This window comes from Danio rerio, chromosome 17 (assembly GCF_052040795.2).
Source record: "Danio rerio strain M-AB ecotype USA chromosome 17, GRCz13ab, whole genome shotgun sequence".
Taxonomy (NCBI): domain Eukaryota; kingdom Metazoa; phylum Chordata; class Actinopteri; order Cypriniformes; family Danionidae; genus Danio; species Danio rerio.
The window spans coordinates 48,550,881-48,577,966 of NC_141037.1; the positions used below are offsets into that span (position 1 = coordinate 48,550,881).

Here is a 27,086-nt window from a genome sequence, read left to right on the forward strand (position 1 = left end):
AGATAATTTCATAACTTAAAAAATTTGACGTAACTGATTACCTCAAATTTTTTGAGTTTTGTCAACTTATTCGGGATTACAGTGTAGGTGAAAGAGGCACAATTTTGATTGTGCTCCACCTAAGGAGAATAAACTTACCTAAATAACCAGTTATCACAGCACACTCTCTAATTAAACACACAAATGCAGCAATTCACACTGTATGTCACTTCATTATAAATGAAGAGGAACAGAAATTCCCACCATGCAATTTACTTTTGAACAACAGTCGTGGCTCATAACACTGATTTTGTTGTACTAACAAAACTAGTTTGCTGCTATATACTGTACCTGACAAAAGTCTTGTCTTTGATCCCAGTTGTAAGAGCAACAAATAATAACTTTGGCAAAAGGTAGATTTTTCTGTTGAGCTGCATCTCGATAATCACAAATACTGCAGAAGACCTATTGGAACCCGCATGGACCCAAGATTTTTAAAGAAATCAGTCAAGCTTGGTGAAGGAAAATGATGGTTTGGGGTTACATTCAGTATGGAGGCGCGCAAGAGATCTGCAGAGTGCAACATCAACAGCCTTAGGTATCAAGATATTTGTGCTGCCCATTACATTACAAACCACAGGAGAGGGCAAATTCTTCAGCAGGATAGCGCTCCTTCTCATACTTCAGCCTCCACTTCAAAGTTCCTGAAAGCAAAGAAGGTCAAGGTGCTCCAAGATTGGCTAGCCCAGTCACCAGGCATGAACATTATTGAGCATGTCTGGGGTAAGATGTAGGACGAGGCATTGAATATGAATGCAAAGAATCTTAATGAACTCTGTGAGTCCTGCAAGAAAACTTTCCACCTCTGATACCAACCAGAAATCAAGTTATTATTTGTTGTTTCTAAAACTTGGATAGGTGACAAGACTTTGTCAGGGAGTGTATTGATTTTATTTAATATATTTTCTAAATGTTCAATGTTTGCTGATTTCCCATTCATTTTCTATGGCGATCCTTTTTGACCCGCAAAGACCACAAGTGTGACTATTTTAATTACAACCGTTTAGCATGCTTGAATCATGGCCAATTATTTGGATGTGTGTTACCAAATGCCAACAACGTTAAGGAGTTTTAGACCATTCTGATAATTGTGTAATTTTTTACAAATTCCAAAATGACCGAAGACTACCATAAAGTTAAAAAGAATAAAAAATAAAAAATAAATATCACAGGAGGCAACAATTAAAATGTGTTTGAATTAGCAGCATTACACTTACATTTATTCTTCATTCATTTATTTTCTTTTCAGCTTTTCAGTCCCTTTATTAATCAGGGGTCACCACAGCGGAATGAACCGCCAATTTATCCAGCATATGTTTTATAAACCAGATACCCTTCCACAATCCAACACTTAGAAACACCCATACACTCCTGCATTCACACACAAACACTACGGCCAATTTAGTTTATTTAATTCACCTGTACCACATGTCTTTGGATTGTAGGTGAAACCGGAACACCCAGAGGAAACCCACACGAACACAGGGAGAACATGCAAACTCAACACAGAAATGCCAAAAGACCCAGCCAGGGCTCGAACCAGCGATCTTCTTGCTGTGAGGCAATTGTGCTTCACTCTATGCAACCATGACACTCCATTTACATTTATTTTCATTCATTTATTGGAACGTTGACCGTTACAACACACCACACAACTTTCTCTTATAACCGTATGAAAGCAACAGCCAATCAGATTTTAGTTTTAAAGTTTAGATTGGTCACAGCATTAAACACCAGAGAACAGTTGAGTCTAGGCATACTGACTGAATTCACAGATTTCAGTAAACAACACAGTCCTACCAAATATACAATTAATAAGCTTATTATAAGAAGGAGAAAAAATAAAGTGCAGCATAAAATCAATTCCATGGGGCAAATATTGGCCCTTAAATGTCAAAGCTACTTTAATTGACACGCTAAATATCAATGTCATAGTGTATATTTTTATATCTAGCTATATATTGCAGAGGAAAGGAACAACAGAGGTGGAAGGACATGAGTACATGGCGACCGAATAAACCTTCATTTTGCTTCTGAAATGCAAATAAAGATTGCAGCTATGACATATAACTCTTAGATTACACACAATAAATATTTTAAACTATAGACTAACTTGAGCTTACAATTAATTTTTACACGGAAAAAAATGTCCATAATTGCCTTCATGAAGCCATTTTTTTGAGGGTTTTCCATCCTCACGGGGGCATTTGGTCTCCACAATATGGACGAAACCTGAGGCGCACACATCGCATTCAACACCAGATCAAAATCTGGATCACAAATGCGCATGTGATCAAACTCTGGAAGCCTCTTTTTACAATGGCCACACACACACACACACACACACACGCACACATCTCCCTCTGTCCTTTCATTCCTCTCCCTCTCTGTCTCTCGAACACAATCTAGGTCACACACCTGCTGAAGCACAGCCATACACCCTCACTCTTGGCAGAGCACACAGTGTTGCCATGGTTTTAGTGTGTGTATGTGTGTGTGTGTGTGTATGTGTGGAACATTAAGACTTCATTAAGCCTTTAAAGCTGCTTGGGTCTGTCTCTACACATGCTTTTGAGGGACAGAGAGCGTTTGTGTGTGTGTGTGCGTGTGTGAGAGAGAGAGAATGCATATTTTGAGACTGTTTATATTTTGGCGGAAGAAGGATGTGTGTGTACGTAATTAGAAACGTCTGCCTAGCACAAAGCCACATTTAGGAATCCTTAATAAAATGGGTCAGAGTTTGTGCACACAGACATACACACCAGGACAATCAAACACACGCAGGAGCCGCTGCTAATTGAAAAAACAGAGATAAAGCAGAAACAGTTAAGGCGGTAAATGTCATATCAGTCCACACCCAATGAGAGAAAAAGAGAAAGACGCTGAGGGAAAAAAAACAGCAGAGTTAATCACTGACCCTTGGGCTGTGACATACTGACACGTGTCCCACCACAGAAGCTGCTCTTTAACCCACGCTGAATCAATTGCAGCTTGTCCTTCTGTAAATAACATGTACATTTTGTTTTTCCAATCTACCATACTGGACTATTATTCGGCAGGAAGAGAGATCAATTTAATGTCCCAGTTGTTCCTCCATGGTAGTGGAGTTAAATGGAGACTTTTGAGAAGCTGAGTCAGACTTCTGAGGAAATACTCAGGAAACTCACAAGAGTCTGACCATGTCACAAGTTGACAAATCAGGATACTGGAGGACTGTGTTTGCGTTTTTCAGCTGTATATTATAGAGTTATACACTCTTATTTAGATTTTTGTGAGGCTTTATAAGTATATTTCACAATATTGCAGTTGATTGAAACCAGTATAATTATGTAAATGAGGTATTATTGAATTAAATATCTTGAACGTGTTCATAATTTGCATACAAGCTGCAGCACAACAAGTTTAGCACTGTATGAAGTCAGCTTACTGTTCACTTAAGCTCTATTTATCGCTACATAATTCATGATATACTGGAGACAGCTATGAAGTAAATAAATAACGTGCGCATTTTGTTTCTTTAATCTAGCGTACAGGGGTGCGTTTCTCAAACAACGTAACTCGCGACTGAACTATTATAGTACGATGCATCGTTTGGGAAAAGAACGATGTAGTGACAAGTGTTTCCTAAAACCGTAGTTTCTCTGTCATTTAATCTACGTTAGTTATAAATTATATATAGTTATATAATTATATATAAACTATATATAAATTATATATTATTATTAATAATAATAATAAGTCAAGAATAGAGTATTTGTATCCGTAGTAATAAACTGCTTATAATGTTTATTAATGTTGAGGTAATGCTTAACAAATAATAAATACACTAGATGCTAATGCTTAATAAATGATTCATAGTGTGTAGTTATTATAAAGTGATACTGAAAAAGCTAACATGTATTCTAATATCATATATAAATCATATAAATACATAAACAATGAGGCTTTTTATTAAATGTAATTTAATATTTATTATTTATTTGGAAATGAAAATAATCCTACTTTAATAATAATATTAATAATAATAATGAGGATGATGATTAATTTTTAATATTGTTATTACTATTATAAAGGAAATTGTTTATTTTTTTTTTAAAGTCATCAATGTTTTCAAAGTGCACTGCGAAGGGAGCACAATTGTAAACATGAAGATCGCTAAAACTGAACGATAAAAATAGTTTGAAAGCAAATTACACGTAAGAGAGATGACTTTAATGATTTTTTAAAAAGAATTTCAAGTTTAAATATTAGAATGTTCTACATGAATAGGGCATTTAGGGGGATAACTGGGAATAGAAAATAGCCAGGAACTATGTTTCTAACTAAAGCTCTAGTGGTGTAGTCACAAGCATACAAGATTGGGCTTAATTAGTTGAAACATAACTTTTTTTTTGTAAAATAATTTGTTGTATATTCATTCATTTTCCTTCAGTTTCGTCCCTTTTATTCATCAGGGGTCGCCACAGCGGAATGATCCGCCAACTTATCCAGCATGTTTTACACCGCAGTTGCCCTTTCAGCTGCAACCCAGTACTGGGAAACATCATACACTCTAAATGACACACACTTATACACTACAGACAATTCATTCAATTCACTTATAGTGCATGTTATTGGACTGTGGGGGAAACTGGGGGAATACGAACACGGGGAGAACGTGTAAACTCCAAACAGAAATGGCAACTGACCCAGCCGGGACTGGAACCAGCAACCTTCTTGCTGTGAGGCTACAATGCTATCCACTGAGCCTCCATGCCGTGTACATAAATAAATAAATCTCTGCAGTGTTTTGTCTTTTTTTCAGGGAGCAATCTGAGACAGAGCTGGTTTTTCAAAGAAACAGTCTATTGAGTTATGAAAGAGAAACCACTGAGCAATACTACAGTACTCTGGGTAGGGAACTGCTTTCAAGAGCTCCTAAATGTTTTACAGTGAGCGTGTATGAGTTGTCCTGCTCTGTTCTCTCTCTCTCTCACTCTCTCACTTTTTCTCTCTCTCTCTCTCTCTCTCTCTCTCTCTCTCTCTCTCTCTCTCTCTCTGGGTAAACGTGACCTTTCGTGTCTGTTTTTTCCCCTCTTGGCAGGACTGCAGTTGCAGAGCTTGTTCTGGATGGAGAACTGTTTCTGCTTTGAATTTTGAATTTCTGATGAAGAGATTCAGTTAATGCTTTCTTTTCACTGCTTGACTGCATTCAAACATCTCTAATTTAGTATGGAAATCCCTCCCAAATCAAGTGGTCTTTCATGAGAACAAAAATAATCATGCTTTTTTATGTTTTGAGGAGTTTTAGAGAAGTTTTAGCTTCCCTTAATAACACCAAATCAAATATTCATTTTATTAGATGTCTTTAATATGAATATTACCAAGTGATGTTAGCAAGGATATTTTTACAATATTTACTATTATCATTTTTGAGCATCTACATGAAAACAGTTTCATTGGAATAAAACTTTTTTTTTTATTTATTTATTTATTTGCTAATAAATGCTAATTTTATGGTCAATATTATAATTAAAATACGTTTTTTAGATGTTTGATTTGATGTCATTTCAAACAGAAAAATCATACATAAAAACTCGTAACAAAAAATACATTTCAACATGGTCGAAATAGAGCGGGATGAAGCACAAGCTTATTATTTTCCCACCCCATTATGCCACACATCATTTGTCTATTCAACTTATTTCTTCTTTTACTCATCTCTTGTTTTTACATGAGACATATGAGCTTCACATGAGACATATTTATTTGACCCTGTTGGCATCTTTGACATATGCTCGATTCCATTTGTACGTTTAAATTTTATTAAATAGACCCAAAAAAAAAAAAAACCCAGAGAAGGGTTGCAGCTGGAAGGGCATCCGCTGCGTAAAACATTGGCGATTCATTCCGCTGTGGTAACCCCAGATTAATAAAGGGACTAAGCCGAAACGAAAATGAATGAATGAATAAGTGAGACCCAAAAAATACAAAGAATTGCAAACAGCCGATGTTATTTTCAATCTGTTCGTTTTAAGGATATCTATAAGCTAGTGTTCTCCAAAACAGTGACAATGTTCTTGTTTAGGGGATAGAAAACTGATATAAACATGTAAAGCTTGCAGTTTGTCACTTCCTAAATCGATGAGACTCTGCAGAGTGGATGGCAACATCAACAGCCTGAGGTATCAAGACATTTGTGCCCAGAACATTACAAACCACAGGAGAGGGCAAATTCTTCAGCAGGATAGTGCTCCTTCTCATACTTCAGCCTCTACATCAAAGTTTCTGAAAGCAAAGAAGGCCAAGGTGCCCCAGGAGGGGCCAGCCCAGTCACCAGACATGTGCATTATTGAGCATGTCTGGGCTAAGATGAAGAAGAAGGCAATTGCCCCTTTCACACATACAGACCTTTCCGGAAAATTACCGGCAATTTCCGGAAAGGTTGTATGTGTGAACAGGTCCTTTTTGAAAATACCGGTAAATTCGTTCTGGCTATTTTCCGGAAAGATATGTTGTAACATTACCGGTAATTTGCCGGAATGCTGCTATGTGTGAATGCAGAAGGAAGATTGCCGTAATAAGCGCGTGCATGTCTAGAACGTGCTGACGTGAGACGTCTGCTTTAGCCAATCAGAACAGTCAGACACGTTTACGTCCGCGCGGTTTATGAGAATAAAAGCCTTTGAATATTTTTCCAGACACATTTAGCTGCTAGAAATTAGTTAGATAACGTTTATATGTTCATCTTAATGCCAACCGTGTAATTAATTATCGATAAGATGCTTATGATAAGCCGTTGTTTGTTTACCTTCAAGCTTTGCGTGTGCCCATGAAACAGCACATGGGCACACACACATATCATGTACATCTCGACATGTGAAAGTATTTCTCTATATGTTTTCATCGAAATTGTTCACAATACTGATCCATCCACAGAGTTTGTGATGTAATCAAATGTTTACAAACACAAGCGCAGCCGTTTAGAGGTCATTTCTGGTTAATGATGCCAGAATTTACCGGTATTTTGGATTGGATGTGTGAATGCTCTTTTCCGGAAAAATTCCGTAACGTCCTCGCCTGTGTGAACAGCGTTTTTTTGTATATACCCGTAAAGTCGTTCTGGAAATTTTCTGGATATTTACCGGTATCACTGTGTGAAAGGGGCTATTGAAGATGAATCCAAAGAATCTTGATGAACTCTGGGAGTTCTGCAAGAATGCTTTCTTTGCCATTCCAGATGACTTTATTAATAAGATGTTTAAGTCATTGCAGAGATGTATGGATGCAGTCCTCCAAGCGCCATGACTTCATATTCTAAACTGTACATTATTTCTGTTACGTGACAAGACTTTTTTCTGAGCAAAGTCAGACCTTACTGTCCTAATTAAATCAGTGAAAATCAAGGCATGATCATATTTTATTTTAGTAAAATAGGCATAATCTAGAGGCCTTTGCCCTTCATATAAGCCACTTCTGACACAAAATGATCAACTAGTAGTCAAGGTATTATTTGTTGTTCCTAAAACTTGGATAGGCGACAATACTTTTGTCAGGTAGTGTATTCATTATATGTTTACTTGATATTTTACTGTAATTTCAACTGTATGCAAAAAAGTCTACAACACACTGACGTCACAGATCAGCTGTCATCCGTCTTGTGTGGTTCACTGAGCATCTGTAAGGTTATTGAACTCACTTTAACACACAAGTAAAGTTTACACGGCAGCGCTGTGATAAGAGTGACTGCGATCTGATATTTCACAGCAAACGCAATCTGCTCTGGTTGACCTCTGTTCAAGTTCAGCTGTTATAAGCACACAGTACCTCCTCTCTCTCTGACTGTAACTCACAGCACAGCTGGATAATTAATGCACTGTATATGTGCTGGGAGAATCTAGCTTAATTATACAAGACACGTATAAGCACAGCCCCAAAAGATCAGACTCAGGGAAACTTAAAGCTGAGACTGTTGTGCGGTGAGAGTCTCACACTTGTGCTTTATGACACATGCTCACATGCAGGAAAACCAGCAGTGAGCAAAGCTTGTGGACCTTAGAGATCTTATAATGCGCACAAAGACGGACGCTGAGCTTCTTTCCCTATCTCTTGCTCTGTGTGTGTATGTGTGTGCACTTGTCTATCTGTGTGTTTGTGTATTTGTGAGAGAAGAGAGAGAGAGAGAGTGTGAGTGAGTGAATGAAAGAGAGAGACGGTGTGTGTGTGTGTGTGTGTGTGTCAGAACTGTCTTTGTTTTGGCTCTCCAAGTGGCTGACACACAGCCAACAGCTAGACAGAGCCTCAGTGTGTGTGTGTGTGTGTAGAAACAGACACACGGAGAAAAAGTAGGTGTGTGTGTGTGTGTGTGTGTGTGTGTGTGTGCCTGCATGCGTGTGCAGAGACAGAAAAAAAAAAAAAAAAAAAATATATATATATATATATATATATATATACATTTTTTTATTATTTTTTTTGCTGTCTCTGTGTCTATGTCTCTGTAGCTTTATTACACACACGCATGCAGGCACACACACACCTACTTTTTCTCCGTGTGTCTGTTTCTCCACGTGTTAGTGTGTGTGTGTGTGTGTGTGTGTGTGTGTGTGTGTGTGTGTGTGTGTGTGTGTGTGTGTGTGTGTGTGTGCGCGCGTCTCTATAGAGAAACAGACACACAGAGAAAGAGAAGAAAATATATACATGTGTGTGTGTGTATATGTGTGAATGTGTAAGCGCATGTGTGTGAGAAAGCTACAAGAGAAGTAGCTGTGTGTGTGTGCGGCGGGAAAATTTATGTCCAGCTGAGTGAGTAATAGTGAATGTACTTCCACAGAGAACACACACACACAAACACACACACACACATAGAGAGAGAGAGAGAGAGAGAGAGAGAGAGAGAGAGAGAGAGACCAGACCAGAGGTAAATATGCACACATAAATAAACCAGCCATAAATAGAAAAAACAAATACACACATACATCATATATGACCTTTGCTCTGCTCAACACAAACACACACACACACACACACAAACACACACACGCACACACGCACGCACGCACAAACACACACACACACACACACACACACACACACACACACACGTGCGCACACACGTGCGCACACACACACACACACACACACACACACACACAGGTAAAACTAACACACACCAGGCTTGCGTTAAAGTACACACCAAAACCAAATTTGTCAAGCAGAAACAGAATGTTGTTCACACTGGAAAAAAAACATCAGTGTAGGATTTCCCCTTGAAATACATTTAACTGGTAAACTGCTGCTACATTTTACAAATAATTACAATGAAATGACAAGTGCTATGTTAGAACAGGGTGTCCGCAAGGTTTTAAAAAGTCTTGAATTTAAAAAACAAAACTTTAGGCCTTGAAAAGTTTTAAATTTACTGATATATTGTGTTGTGGGTCTTAAATTATGTTAAACAGGTCTTAATTTTTCTCTGTCACAATATATATATCGTCACCTTGGAATTATAAGGTTCTATGAATGATTTTGAGATATTGAGCTTCAAAGTTTTTGCATTCCATAGCTAACAGTGTGTGTAACCATTATTTTTTAAATAAGAAGTTTTAAAATGTAAAGAACTCATAAAAGACGTCCCTTAATGTATATAAGTTGTCATTTAATAAGAATATGTCAATAACTCAATTTTGACAAAAAAGAACCTTATAATTCTAAGGTGACGACACACCTATATATATTTACACATTTATATATACATTATATATATATATATATATATATATATATATATATATATATATATATATATATATATATATATATATGGTTTTGTTTAGTTTTTTTCAAAGAGATACAAATCACAACAGCTCTTAGACATGTTTAAAACAAATTCTTCTATTTAAATTCCCTAATCGGGTAAAGAAAAATCATTCATTCATTTTCTTGTCGGCTTAGTCCCTTTATTAATCTGGGGTCACCACAGCGGAATGAACCACAAACTTATCCAGCAAGTTTTTACGCAGCGGATGCCCTTCCAGCCGCAACCCATCTCTGGGAAACATCCACACACACTCTCATTAACTTCGGACAATTTAGCCTACGCAATTCACCTGTACCACATGTCTTTGGACTGTGGGGGAAACTGGTGCACCCCGAGGAAACCCACGCAAAGGCAGGGAGAACATGCAAACTCCACACAAAAACGCCAACTGAGCTGAGGTTTGAACCAGTGACCCAGAGACCTTCTTGCTGTGAGGCGACAGCACTACCTACTGCGTCGCCCGGTAAAGAAAACTAAAGAGCAAAAACTATTTACTGAAGTAACCGAGCCATTCGAAAAAATCCTTAATGTTAATGTTAATTAGCCCGGTATAAGTCTAAAATTTCATTCAAAATGGTCTTAAAAGGGTCTTAAAAGTCTTAAATTTGACTTTAAAAAAAACCCTGCAGAAACCCTGTATAATATGTCGAATTATTTTTATAATGTCAAATACACTCACTGGCCACTTAAATAGCTACATCTTACTTGTACAGGGTCGGACCCTCTATTGCCTTCAGCACTGCCTTAATCCTTCATGGCATAGATTCAACAAGGAACTGGAAATATTCCTCAGAAATTTGGTCCATATTGACATGATGGCATTACACAGTTGCTGCAGATTATTCGGCTGCACATCCATGATGCGAATTTCCCGTTCCACCACATCACAAAGGTGCTCTATTAAATTGAAATCTGGTGACTGTGGAGACCATTTGAGTCCACCACCATTACACCACAACCAGCAGCCTAAACTGTTGATACAAGGCAGGATGGATGTTGTTGATGCAAAATTCTGACCCTACCATCTAAATGTCACAACAGAAATCGAGACGCATCAATGTTTTACCAATCTTCTATTGTCCAATTTTGGTGAGCCTGTGCCAATTGTAGTCTCAGTTTCCTGTTCTTAGTTGACAGGAGTGGCACCCGGTGTGGTCTTCTGCTGCTGTAGCCCATCAGCCTCAAGGTTGGACGTGTTGTGAATTCAGAGATGCTCTTCTGCATCTATTCTGTAACGAGTGCTTATTTGAATTACTGTTGCCTTTCTATCAACTCAAACCTCTCTAGCCATTCTCCTCTGACCTCTGGCATCAACAAGGCATTTGTGCCACAGAACTGCCGCTAACTGGATATTTTCTCTTTTTCTCTGTTAACCCTAGAGATGGTTGTGTGTGAAAATCCCAGTAGATCAGCAGTTTCTGTTTCTTGTGATTGACTGATTAGAAATTTGTCTAAACGAGCAGTTGAACAGGTGTACCTAATATTTTCTTTTAATTTAATACAGAACCTAATAATTTAGTTCATAATAATTTTTTCATTTAATACAGTGATCTTTTATACCACACACACATGCACAAATTGGCTTCTTTCTTTGGTTTTAGGTTGTATTTGTTTCTCTAGGCACCATTGAAACACACACGCACACACATACACGCAATCATACACACACACATGCTTATTACCTCCACAAGCACCAAATCAGTAGCTTAACTGATGTTGCTAATGGCAACGTGGACAGACGTCTGCAGCAACAGTCCTGCTTTGTGTATGTCAATGTTGTGCTGCTCTTGTTTGCTGTTGATGTTAGTGTGAAGGACAAAACATGAAAGATGGACAGAAAAAGTGAGAGACGTTTTCAATTTAATGATCAAATCATTTACCAATTCAGAGGCATCATCTCCCTCTTTCATATACACATGCAGAGGCACACACACAAACACACATAGTAATGGAGCCACTTCCTGACTGAGTCACACAAATGATTAGTCATTTGGCAGCTAGGTGTGTGAGTGTGTGTTTGTTTGTGCTTGCTTGTGTGTGTGTGTGTGTGTGTGTGTGTGTGTGTGTGTGTGTGTGTGTGTGTGTGTGTGTGTGTGTGTGTGTGTGTGTGTGCGTGTGTCTGTGCGTGGAATATGAATGATTACATTACAGTAAGAGATGAAAATCATTAGAGGGTTGTTTTGCTAATGGACAAACTGATTCAAGTGGCTGTAATGCAAAAAGTGGGCAACGTGGACAGCATTTTGGCCATCTAATCTGAGCATTCAAACGCTCTTGTGATGCCACAAATTGCTATGAACATGAAAATATGAAAGATTAATGAACAAAACTGATTTTAAAAAAATGCTCACTCGCTCAAGGTAATGCTGTAATGAAGCATTAAAATGCATCTACAGTGCTTGAAAATGAGGAACGGTGCATTTCACGTTACAGTGAAGAATCCATTTAATGTATAATGCCAAAATTTGCTGATTGGAATCTAATATTCTAATATTTTACATGAAAAATTAGATGCAATCTAACGCACAAAGTTCTAAACCCCCAAAAACAAGGTACACTGTTAAAATGATATCATGAAAAGTCATGACAACAATTTTTTATTTTAAAAAATCCAGTAAAATAACAATTGTTTGTGAAGCAAAGTGAAGGGTTCTGCGGGGAAAATATTTATATTTAAAACTGTTGTTGACGTCCTGTGACAACTAGGAAAAATAGTCCAAAAAAGATGACTTGAACACACACAATCTTCAAATGAACACATAAGAATATATGAATCCAATGTTAACACAAGTATTTGATAGTAAAAATGCTAATATGAACATACAAACATTAAAAACCAATGTTAAAACAAACTTCAGTGATTCCTCAGAAATGCCAAATTAAGCATGAGAAAATCCCACATTTTAAACATCAGAATTTAGTTTGAAGCCAAAAATGCAGATTTAAAGGTTCCATAAAATTAAAATAAATTTTTTTAAATGTTAGTATCAGTATTGTTTGGTTTTAATATATATATATATATATATATATATATATATATATATATATATATATATATATATATATATATATATATATATATATATATATATATATATATATATATATATATTAGCTAGTGTGCTCCAAAAAGATATAAACATGTAAAGCTTGCAATTTGTTACTTCCGCCTAAATCGATCATTGGTTTAATTAATGCCACCTCATCCTTCATTTTCTCATTCATCCATTAATTTTCTTTTCGACTTAGTCCCTTTATTAATCTGGGGTCACTACAGCAGAATGAACTGCCAACTTATCCAGCACATGTTTTACACAGCGGATGCCTTTCCAGCTGAAACCCATCCCTGGGAAACATCCATACACACTCATTCACACACATACACTATGGACAATTTAGCTTACCCAATTATACCGCATGTCTTTGGACTGTGGGGGAAACTGGAGCACCTGAAGGAAACCCTCGCTAACGGGTGGAGAACATGCAAACTCCACAAAGAAACGTCAACTGACCCAGCACTTGAGCTCAACCAATCTCACTGGCTGAGCGGTGATAAAAAACAAAATGCTATTGGCTGTTTTTTTTAAGGTTGAGGAGCTACACTATATCCCACCCCTCTTCATTTTTTGGTTAAGATTACATCAAACATCAAATGAAAAAAATGCGCATTTCAAAGCACTTTACAGGACCTTTAACACATACTGTACATCCAATGTTCATTTGAGCTAATGATTATCCAAAATCAGGAAAGAAAAGAACAAATATATATATATATATATATATATATATATATATATATATATATATATATATATATATATATATATATATATATATATATATATAGGTCCAATGTGCAAATGATGCCAGAAATGCCAGAAATGTAGCAGCTCACTGACAGACATTTTTTTGATACACAAAGAAACACATGTACACAAAGAACAAACATGAAAACTTTGTTTTTATCCACTGATTTATCTCAATTTCAGATTCAGATTCAAGGAAACAGGGTGAATTTAGTTTGCTTTGTGAGGAACTTGTGATTAATGTGTGGCTTTCCTGAATCCGCAGTGATTCATTAAAATGACATTTGGGGAAAATAAGCATGTGTGCACCACTGTGTGTGTGTGTGTGTGTGTGTGTGTGTGTGTGTGTGTGTGTGTGTGTGTGTGTGTGTGGGTGTGTGTGGGTGTGTGTTTTCCCTCACACACACGCCCTGAGTGTAAGCAAATGCAGCATTAACAAAAATGACTATGTTTGTGTGTTTGTATGTGTGTGGTCTTGTCTCTTTGTAAATGATTGGCACTAACTGGAGCTCATCACATACATGGTCACACACCCAAACACACTTGTACAGCTATCTATATGGTGAATTGCCATTGACATAATCATTATTAAACTGTACAGACTGTATTTATTTCCCTAGCTCTAAAATGATTCATTCTGTGTGATTTATGATCCATTTCCTTCATGTAGAACAAATAGTACCTGCAAGGTCACAATTTACAGCTAATACTTTACCTTCGGTACATTTGGTCCTCGCAATGTTAGGAATACAAGATATATACAAACACAACCAGACACAAACACAGGCTTATAATCTCTTAACCTGGATCCATTTAGCCGCCTGCCATTATTGACAGCAGCATCATCAAAGAGGGAGAGACAGAGCGTGTGTGTGTGTGTGTGTGTGTGTGTGTGTGTGTGTCTAATACACAGCAGATCACTGACGCATATGTAAACACTGCGGCTGGGCGAGTCTGTGTGTGTGTGTGTGTGTGTGTGTGTGTGCGCGAGACTGAGAATTAATGAGTGAGAGAAGAGAGAGAGCAAGAGCGTCTGGTGGTGGATGTCGACATGTGGTTAGACCGTTACGGGCACAGTGCCAAGAACAGACGAGGGGGCGGGGGTCTCACACACACACACACACACACACACACACACACACACACACACACACACACAGGAACACACACACACACACACACACACACTTGTGCTAAATATAGTGCCCTGCCGAGTCTTCAATCTCACACATACACGTTGTGAGACGAGAACAAACGCGAAGGCAAACAAGCATGAGTTGAACTGGGTGATTCCTGTGATGCAGAAAGCATGGATGCAGTTGTGCAGTCGAGATATTAAAGAGGAAATTACTGTATGAACATTTTAAAGACAAAAACAAATCCATTTCCACGATTAATAGCAGCTCACCAGATGCACAAATGCACAAGTCTCTCTTTTAAAAGTCAAGCCTAAAGTCTTTAAACTGAAATCTGTGCAAAATCTAAAGTCTTTTTTGGAGTCATTTCAGCTTTTGTAAAAAAATAAAAATAAATCTTACTTAAATACAGTTGTAATTAACTAAAAATACAGTCAAGACAAAATTATTTGCCTGTATTAAAAAAAAAAAAATAGCCATGTTAATAAAGGCTTTTTAACTTTTTCACTTAATTTCCGAGTGCCTTGATTCATTCAAATGACATTATGTTTTTTTTAACCATGATTTTGGTTGTTTATTACCCTGGATGTCTTCAAAGGTGAACCACTGATGCTATGAAGTTGGTCTGCATGATATTGGAAAAATCTGACTTTCGCATATATTATTTTGCTGCGATATACACACTTCCTGACAAAAGTCATGTTATCTATCCAAGTTTTAGGAATAGCAAATAATAATTCTAATAAATTATTTGGCATCAGAAGTAGCTTGGGAAAGGCCTCTAGATTATGCTTATTTGACCAAAATAAAACATGATCATGTCTTAATTTTCAATTATTATGCTCAATAAGGTTCATGCCTGGTGACCGGGCTGGCCAATCCTGGAGCACCTTGACCTTCTTTGCTTTCAGGAACTTTGATGTGGAAGTTGAAGTATGAGGAGCGCTATCCTGCTGAAGAGTTTGCTCTCTCCTGTAGTTTGTAATGTGATGGGCAGCACAAATGTCTTGACAACTCTGGCTGTTAATGTTGCCATCTACCCTGCAGATCTCTTGTGCGCCCCATACTGAATGTAATCCCAAACCATGATTTTTTCTTCACCAAACTTGATTGATTTCTGTGAGAATCTTGGGTCCATGAAGGTTCCATTAGGTCTTCTGCAGTATTTGTGATGATTATGATGCAGCTCAACAGATGATTCATCGGAAAAATCTACCTTCTGTCACTTTTCCAAATGATCAACTAGAAGTCAAGTTATTATTTGTTGTTGGTAATGTATATATGAATATTAATGTATATCGGGTAGTGTATATATGAATATAAATTCACCAGATGACTTCAATTGCTCTACTTGGAAAGATTTCATTCATTTAGATTAACTATGATGATCAAGTCTTTTTACTTTGCAGTGCATCTGCAGAAATGAATAATAAATTACTAAAACAAATAAATAAAAAAGCAGTGCTTTATGGCTTTATGGAATAGTCTTAACAGTATTCAAGTACAGAAACTGAAAAATCAAATGTAAAGCATGGTCATCATCGTATAAATCACTGAAATAATAATAATCTTTAATAAATAATCTAATCCTGTGGTATCAATGCTGGTTCAATGACATATGGTTCATCCCTACTACGAAGACTCTATATGAAGTGATCAAATTAAAAACTCTTTCTTCAAATGTCATGTTCTGAGCGTTCTAAATATCTAAATTATATACAATCATGTCATAGTATATTTCAAAAAACAACATTTCCATCTAATAAAGTATCCATATCAACGGACTATCAGGATAGCGAAGGGGGATCTGGGGTTAGTGACAATGATGGATTGAGAGATTATAAGGAGATCAAGTCAGACGTGAAAGGGATTTACTAGCCTATAGCTATACTGCATCAAAATACGAACAGACATTAGATGTTAAATAAAACACTACAATTTACTCAAATGTATCACATGTCATTTCAATGATGGAAAATAAAAATCAGTGAAGCAGCTTGCAGACAATATGCCACATCATTTACATTTAGGAAAGCCATTCAGTATCCAAAATGTAACTAAATATGGGCATTTTGTTGAACATATGCTCTCTCAGTCTCTCTCATTCACACACAATTTTAAAATATTAATAGTCTATTTGAAGTGTTTTTGTATTTCATTTACAGTTGAATTTGAACACACACAAACACGCCTGAGATGATGAAAAGCCGTATATGCTTGTTTTATCAAACGGAATGATAAAACAACAGTACTATTAGGGCTGCACAATATTGAAAAAAACAGACATTGCAATTTTTTGGTTTCATATTGCGATATGAATATGACTTTAAAAGATGACTTTAGTAACTCTCATTGTAATGTAACTCACTTTACATTGATTGAGAGTTTGTCTTTGACTGGGATTTTTTAGGTGAGTGGATCTGCATAAAATTACCCCAAAATAAGTAAAACAAACAAATTAACACAAATAGAAACAACAGAACAGGACTTTACGGTGGAGTTTAGCAGTATTGAGGTACAGAATTCAATAATTAAAGGTAAAATAACAGTGCATGGAGTCTTTATTGTATAAATAAACACAATCATCAGTGGCCAACTTTTACATTTTTTTGTGCCAAATTGTTTAAATTCACTTGAAATCTGGGTCACAGGCATTGAAAACACATTGAAATCATAATTTTCACACTATTATACTAGGGTTTAATTCATTCATTCATTTTCAGCTTAGTTCCTTTAATAATCTGGAGTCACCACAGCGGAATGAACCGCCAACTTATCCAGCACATGTTTTACACAGTGGATGCCCTCCAGCTGCAACCCATTTCTGGGAAAAATCCATACACACTTATTCACACTCATACACTACGGACAATTTAGCCTACCCAATTCACCTGTACCGCATGTCTTAGGACTGCGGGGAAAATGGGAGCACCTAGAGGAAACCCATGCAAACGCAGGGAGAACATGCAAACTTCATACAGAAGCGTCAACTGCCCCAGCCCTTTCTGTGAGGCGACAGGACTACCTACTGTGCCACTTTGCAATCAAATCATGTGCTCTGAACTGTGGTTGCGGGTTAAGTATAATCCCAACTTGACATCGCAGATCTTGTGATGTGACAATTGCGAATTTGCATATATCCAGCCCTAAGTACTACAAGACTACATTCTGCTGCACAGAATCACTTTTAAACCGAGCAGTTTTCTTTTGGTAAAATTGGCCATTTTAGCGCACTGGATTTTAAACAACCAACTTGAGCATACATATATACAGACACTCTTCAAACTATCAAAATAAAATACTTTTTGTGTTTTATTTAAAATTCATTAATATTCTTCAGCTTAGTACCTTATTTATCAGGAATCGCGACAGTGGAATTAACCGCCAACTATTCCAGCATATGTTTTAGTCATAGGACAGTGGAGGAAGCCAGAGCACCCAGAGGAAACCCACACCAACACGGGGAGAACATGCAAGCTCCACACGGAAATGCCTCCTTCCCCATCTGGGACTCAAACCAGCAACCTCCTTGCTGTGAGGCGACAGTGCTAACCATTGAGCCACTGTGCTCCCCTTTAATTAAAATATGGCATAAACAAATTTCTACTAGTAAATTTTATTTATAAAAATACTAAAAATAATTACAACAGGACTCAAAATAAACCATGGTAGCACTGGTGTTGCACTCACACAAACCTCCCAAATATATTTTCAGGTCACACAAGTCACGTCTCAAAAGGCACACTGTACATTACACACCAGATCAACATTTTTATGGTTGGCAAATTAGTAATATAAATAACCAAATAGCACCTGTCATGAATACAACTACATTTGCTATCGGGAGGAGGCATAATCACGTTCATAGGGAATTTTTCGCAGGGACAGCTCCTTCTTTTTACCACATGAGCAAAGCTACGACCATTGAGTGCCTTAACCAGGGTTGAAGTTACTTTAAAAAAGTCATACAATAGATCACAAATTACTATACTGAGAAATTGTTATCTGATTACATTACTAATTACTTAATGTAAAAAGTAATCTGATGACTAATTACTTTACTTTGAAGTTAGTCATGTTAGTCAAATGAACAAATCCATTTCCACAATTAATAGCCGCTCACCAGATGCACAAATGCATACATCTCTCATTTAAAAGTCAAGTCTGAAGTCTTTAAACTGAAATCTGTGCAAAATCTAAAGTCTTTTTTGGAATCAGACAAAAAGTCTTGAACCTGCATGACAAAAGTCTTGTTATCTATCCAAGTTTTAGGAATAGCAAATAATAATTTGAGTTGTTGTTAATCATTTGGCATCAGAATTTTGGCCCAAAAAGGCCTCTAGTATATGCGTATTTTACCAAAATAAAACAAGATCATGTCTTGATTTTTAATTATTATGCTCAATAATGCATAATAATGCTTCAGACTTGATTTTTAAATGAGAGACTTATGCATTTGTGCATCTGGTGAGCGGCTATATATCATGGAAATGGATTTGTTTTTCTCTAGGTCAGGTGTGGCCAACCCTTTTCCTGGAGAGCCACCTTCCTGCAGATTTCAGTTGCTACCCATATCAAACAAACCTGAACCAATTAATTAGGACCTGAACACCATTTGATAATTACAGGCATGTGTGTTTAATTTGGGTTGCAACTGAAATCTGCAGGAAGGTGGCTCTCCAGGAACAGGGTTGGCCACCTTTGCTCTTGGTATATTTTAATATTATTATTATTGAGAAAAACAAAATAAACTACTGCTCTTTTAGTAATTTATTATTCACTGAAAAATATTACAATGGGTTGATCACAGCAGCTAAAGACTTTTCTCATTCATTTATCTTTTTTTTACCACAAAAGAAAACATTTAGATGAAAACTGGACAACCATTGACATCCATAGCATGATGAAGCACTACAGTGTTTGTCTAAGGTAATTAGTCTACTGAAATGTGTATATTCCATACAAGGTATGAAGCTGATGATCGGTCAGTTCTTGTCACGTGACTCACGGTTTTCAACTAATGCGCCTGGAAAATGCAAATGTGTGCGCAAGCTGTGCGCCTCCATTGGAAACAATGAGCTTGCACGCACAAAAGATGCAATATGTGAATGGCCCCATAAGCAGCTACACTTCTTTTTACATTCAGAAGATACCTTCACCCAAGATCCTGCACAAAAATCCAATTTAAACTGTTTAGGCCAAGTTGGGGCACCGGTGTCCTCCTTGGTGATGATGAGTATTGTCGTAGAATGCTTTCTGTTCAAGTGCTTGAATAAATTACTGATCAAAAGCTGTCGAAAGTTCTTTAGATACTAGACTGAATTTCACAGCAATATTTTTGCTTTCATACTTAATTAAATTAAAGTCATGTCTGTATTTCCACTTGAAGAAGCAGCCACTCTTGACAGAAACCAGCTCGCGTTCTCCAGCAATTTAAAGGCACATGCTTATTAACTGACATTGCAGCAGAAAACGTGATTTAAAAGAAGTATTTTTTCTACTAAAAAGTATATTTGTAACGTAAGTAACACAATTACACTGACTTAACTAACTGTATTTAAATTACACATATTTAAAATGTAATCCATCACATTACTGCATTCCCCAAAAATGTAATCAGAATAGAGTAACGCATTACTGTGGAACGCATTACACACAACTCTGGCCTTAAGCATACATTACTTTTGTGTGTTGACCAAACAAGTACATCATCCGGGTATTAAAAGCACACTTATTCAATTTTGAAGATTCAGTGTGAATACAAAATTACACTATTTACACTACAAAATGCCAGAACATAGTGCATATGCAAGTATGCAGTTTGGGATGCACAAACAGATAATATTTTTAAAAGCTCTGCCATAAGATTTAATAGAGCCAATTATTAACTAATACAATCTCCAATAATCCCTATTATGACTTAAATTATATATCATAATAAATAAACCTAATTAATTGGGCATGCTTTTTTATCATTTAAAAGTAAGAAGCTGAATTTTGGTGCAGAAATATTAAATGAATTTTATAGGGTCCTAGACAATTCCTTGCTCGTAAAATGAGTGAAAGGAGTTGCGTGCGTGTAATAAATTAGGAAACATATAGTGGGAAACCAACAACGATAAGAGAGAAAGAGAGAGACCCCAAATCCCCAGAGGAAATAAATTTCCTAGGACACACAGAGTCGTGCACACAGACGTGCGGTTGACCTGTTATTCTGCAGGGTCATGGAGTAATGTAAGCTCTGCAGCTGGTACATAAATATGACTTTGAGAGCAGAGTCCAAGGTAACTCGACACACTCTACAGCTGCGCACACACACACACACATACACACATAATCAAGAGCACACACACACATAATCACAAGCACACACATATGCGTACACACACTCACACACACACACACACTATTTGAGCTACATTCTGACTGATGAGGTGCAGCGAGAAAGGGCTCTCTCTGTTCTCCACTCTGCAGCTCTCTGAAAGGTGGAGAGGGAATAAAATGAACAAAACAAATGAAAAGAAAGAGTGCCTTTCTCTGCTCAAATGATGGCACTGCGCTGCGATGTTCCTTTGGAAATAAAGCAGAACTTTTGTCACACCTTCATGTGATATGTGCACGCATTCACGTAGCAAATCATGAAAGCGTGCTGAATGTCCAGTCTGTGAAAATGACAGCAATGTATGAGCACATACAGCAGATTGCTTGCTCTCTGAAGAATACTGTGCTGGTTGTAAAATAAAAACTATATAGAAAGTCTAGGGCGGAGGTACTGTATATAATAAAGTAAAATACAGCTAAAAATATTAAATAAAGTCAATGTAACATGCTAATGTATTGCTGCTTATTATTAGATAGATAAAAAAAATTGGATTCATTTGAAATAGAATTTTTCTTTAACACGAGGTGTCTTTATTGTATATATTCTGAATTTGTTTTGTTGATCCTGAATAAGAATAAAAAATTTAATTATTATTAAAATACTAAGGGTGACACGGTGGCTCAGTGTTGCTCCGGTTTCCCCCACAGTCCAATGACATGCGGTATAGGTGAATTGAATAAACTAAATTGGCCATAGTGTGTGTGAATGAGTGTGTATGGGTGTTTCCCAGTACTGGGCTGCAGCTGGAAGGGTATCCGCTGTGTAAAACATATACTGGAATAGTTGGCGGTTCAATCCGCTGTGGTGACCACTGATGAATAAAGGGACAACCTGAAAGCCAAAGAAACATTAGCTGCGTCCCAAATAGCACACTATACACTATGCACTCATGCACTATGTACTTATGCACTTACACACTCAACAGGAAAGTATATGTATGTAGTGTTGTCCCAAATGGCACACTAATGTTTTTTTACTAAGCGGAAATTCAAAGCGTTTCCCTGATGACGTTTGACAGTTGCCAAATCAGTGAAATAAATGACCAAACTATCAAATAATACCTGCCGTGAGTATTGCCGCATTCACCATCGGGAGGCACTATAATCACTCTCATAGGAGAATTTTGCTTTCACCATCCAAATTAAATAAAGTTATTCAACATGTGCGTCCGATAGCTCCGCCCCTTCCGCTACGTAAGCAAACCTGTGGTCGTTGAGTGCGTGAAGTGTCCATCATTCCACACTTCATTTAAGCGGCTGAATGAGTGCATCATCCGGTTAATTGAAGTGCTCTTATTATTTTTAGTGTTTTCAGTGTGAACGCACTACTTACACTATTTATACTACAAAATGGCGTAGAATAGTGCATAAGTATGCGATTTGGGACGCAGCCATTAACATTTCTGTGAGACTCGAGACAGGTGGTGCGCACAGGTGATGGTCGTTAACATGAATGCCACCAGTCTCATTCCCCTATTCCGGCTCTTGGCCCCATCTTGCTACAATCTCATAATGTAATATGTCTGTACATTATTTGCTGTATAGTTCAAATAAAAATGTGACCCTGTTTTATGGTGCATGGTTATATTTGTAGAAAATGCCAAAAATGCATTATAGGAGTTAAAATTATACAAGTGATGTTTAACAGAGCATGGATATTTTCACAGTATGTCTGATAATATTTTTTTCTTCTGGAGAAAGTCTTATTTGTATAAATAATTTTAAAGATAATAAAATAAATAAAATAATTTTAAATTTAAACATAAAATAAATCAGTTATGTTATTAAAACTATTATTTTAATAATAAATGTTATGTAAAGATAAATATAATGTTTAAAAATGTGTTAAGAAAAATCTTCTCTCCGTTAAATAGAAATTGGGGAAAAACATAAACAGGGGGGCTAATAATTCTGACTTCTGTAGCTTCTTCGTTTATGCCAGATACCATTAGAATATTAAATAAAGATACCATTAGAATATTAAATAAAGATTATCTTCAATAAAGAAATGTCCCACATTAAATACATCACAGCTTACATTTTGATTAGTATTTTTTTCAATATTTGTCAATGTTTTAAAACCCCAGAATTCAAATTATTAATTATTGTCCTCAAATAATAGATTTTTTTTATTCAGCTTTAATTATGACTATCACATTTTGTGATCAAGTGTGCCAAATGAAGGAGCAGATGCTCTTAATTTAGCTTTAAACTGAAACTATTATGATAATGTCATAAAAGTTTTTATTCATTTTAAATTATATTGAATGGTAGTTTGTGTTGCGCTAATAGTTAAAAAGTACATGATAGTGTCTGTAATGCCACATTATTAATAAGTAAGGTTATTATTATGGTGTAATTTACATATAGACTTTTTAGGGGAACAACAGCTGTTTTTAGAATTGGAAGAAAGAAAAATAATTTTTACAAGGACATATTACAGACAAATAAATAAATTTGTAATACCTTTGCATTGTCTATTCGTCTAAATGTGGACAACTTTTCCAGCATCGTCAGTTTGCTCAGTAGCTCACCTTGTATGATGTTGTAAATGTGATGTAAAGTTCTCGGGCTTGAATCTAATTAAGTAGGCTTCAACAATAAAGATTAAAGCAATGTTAAAATCAAGGTAAAACTATGTGGTTGCAGTGCACTTTTCTTACGGAGCTAACACCTGCTTTTGAATACACTAATGGATGGGTTTAGCTCAGTGATGGTGATCTTTACAACAAGCGCTGCCTTCCGGTAGATGTGTACAAGGGCATGTATCTGAAATGTTAAAACAATCTTATACAAAAACACAAATAACTCCCTCTAATGGATTTATCATCTTAAACATGCAACAAAATGTACCCTAAGCAATGTAATTACGTTTTTTTATATTGTTATTAATTATGGTTGTCAAGTACTCAAACATCACTTAACTCAAATTAATGTTACTGTTATCATAAAATCATGATACCGGTAACACTTCAATAACATGCATATTGTTTTTAAGGTCCACAAAACACAGCTTTTATGAACAACCAAAACGTCAAAAAGTTGAAAAGGACTCTGTGAAAACATGCTCTGAATCCCAACTTTGTGGCAGAAACAATCTTGAATAAAATTTACCAATGGACCTTGAGAAACAAATGCCACATAAATGTGCAAAAAGTGGCTTTTTTAAAGTCGTTCAGGTCAAATCAATGTTAAGTTCCCCTGACATGATTTTTAATGTAATATTGACTTTCTTGCATGTTTTTTTATTTATTGTAAAAAAAAAGACAGGAAAGGTCAAAACATCTCTTAGCACTTACGAATATGTCCACAGAAGCATAAAACACACACATAAAAGCATAAACCCATATTCTGCACGATGCATTCACAGCCTCACACAGACACTCTGTTAAAGGTCTAATTGACAGTCACGCACACATACATACACACACACACACACACACACACACACACACACACACACACACAGACTGGCTTTCATCCTGTGAGTGAGCGTCTGTCTCTTCTCGTCTCTTCTAATCTCTCTTTCACTCTCTGACAGTACACTGACGTACGTGCTGTGTTAATTTTTGACATAGAAGGTTGGAGAGTGATCCAGAAAAGAGAAGCAGGGTGATTACACGAGAAAAAGAGAGATAAAGATATGTGTGTGTGTGTGTGTGTGTGTGTGTGTGTGTGTGTGTGTGTGTGTGTGTGTGTGTGTGTGTGTGTGTGTGTGTGTGTGTGTGTGTGTGTGTGTAGGTCACTGTGATGGAGCACGGCTGCTGACTCAGTGATATTCTACAGCAGAGAAAGTCACAGGCAGATCTGGTCTGTGTGTGAGCGCGTGCACGCGTGTGCGTTTGTGTGTGTGTGTGTGTGTGTGTGAGAGAGAGAGAGAGAGAGAGAGAGTAAAAAAGGAAACCAGAGCGTGTCTGTGGCTGTTATAACCCACAGGGAAATGTATTGCTCAGAGCTTCTTTCATAGCCTATGTGTTTGCAGTTTTATTTCATTTAGGTTTCTCCCAACAGAAGAGTCAACAAATGAGATTTTGTTGACATACAGTGAGAATACAGAGCTTAGGGCTGTTTGGTATTACCATCCAATGGTGGAGATTATCCATAGCTTAACCAGAGTGCAATTAGTGACTCACTGTATTATTTTTGCAAAATACGCCTAACATAAACATAGATTTTGCATAATTTGTGATGGGAAATTTAATGAGCCAACAGTTCAAATATATATTAAGTTTGTCACATATATGAGCATAATGACCATTTATGTTATTTATTTATTTATTTCCTTTATTTAGCCAGGAGATCACATTGAGACACTACTTTCTCTTCTTCCAGTGAGACCTGGTCAAGATGGCAGGCAGCACATAAAGTTTCATATAAAAATCACAAACAATACCACAAAATTACAAAATCACCATTCTTAAAAACATCAGCTCATAACAAACAATTGCAGGTGTCCTTTAAAATGTTGTATAAAAGATGTTTAAAAGTACTCAGAGTCGGAAGAGTGTCAAGATTGAGCTGATTTTGCAGGTCATTCCAAGCCCTGGGAGCGTGAACGGAAAAAGCACGTTTGCCAAGTTCTGATAATGCCCTTGGAACTATCAGATGAATACATGAACCAGATCTAGTATTTTGATTGTTGGTGTGAAATGTTAATAAATTAAAAATATAGGATGGTAATTTACCTAAAAGAGCTTTTAAAATAAATAAGTACAGATGTAATTTTCTCCTTTGATATAGAGATAACCAGTCTAAGGAATCATACAAAATACAGTGATGCGTGCGTGAATCTGCACCTGTGACAAAACGTATTGCTGCATGATAAACAAAATCTAATTTTCTTAATAGGGTAGCGGTTGCGTGAATATAGAGATGATCACCATAATCCTTTATAGACAGAAATGTACTCTCTACTAATTTTTTGCGGACTTTATAAGGAAAACAATTTCTTGACCGGTATAAAAAACCTAACTTTGGCCTAAGCTTTTTCAGTAACTTGTCAATATGTATATCAAAGGCTAATCTCTCATCAATCCAAACTCCTAAATATTTATAAAAGCTAACTCTTTCTATTTGAACACCGTTCAGAGTTTTTATTGTCTGATCTGTTGACTTAGTGCGGCCACGGCTAAAAATCATATATTTAGTCTTTTTTGAATTTAAAACCAATTTTAAATTTGGCAACGTACACTGCAATATTTGAAAAGCAATCTGTAGATGTTGTACAGCTTGATTTAAAGAATGTGCTGCTGTATATATTATTGTGTCATCGGCATACAGATGTATTTTTGCTGTACAGATGTTATTAGTTGCCAAGCAACGCTGCCAATTTCAGGCAGACAGCAACCAGTGTGCATATTACTTATTATATAATGGCTTCAAACATGGTTCACTGCATCATATTTATAGTGTATCCCTGTTTGAGACACTTATGTTAAACAAAATGTAAAACTGATTTTGCCAGACTAATTTACTCGAATTCATTACACTGTAAAAAGTATTCTTTGCCTTCCATTTTTAAGTTGAATCAAAATAAACAAACCAGGCATTTTAACTTGAATAACATTAAACAGACTTAATGATAAAGTTATAAAAGCTGTTTTAAGTTAGAAACAGGATTAACTTGCGCTAATAACATAAATAATGTATTTGATTATACAATCTGTTTATCTTTTTATTGTCAAATTTCAAACTAAATATTCCAAATATTATGTGACAAATGTTTATGGCAATGTAATTTATTCTGTAATTTTTTTATGTTGTTTATTATGCAAGTTAAAACTTTCATGCTGAAGTACATAAAAATAACAGTATACAGCATAATATACACAACAGTTCAAAAGCGTTTTGTCAGTAACATATATACATTTATATATATATATATATATATATATATATATATATATATATATATATATATATATATAT

At 36.3% G+C, this 27,086-nt stretch overlaps 1 protein-coding gene across 1 annotated transcript in view; it reads right to left on the reverse strand.

The window, feature by feature from the left end:
• Window positions 1–27,086, reverse strand: part of jmjd1ca (jumonji domain containing 1Ca) — a 139,940-nt gene that overhangs the window by 70,929 nt on the left and 41,925 nt on the right. The window lies entirely within an intron of this gene.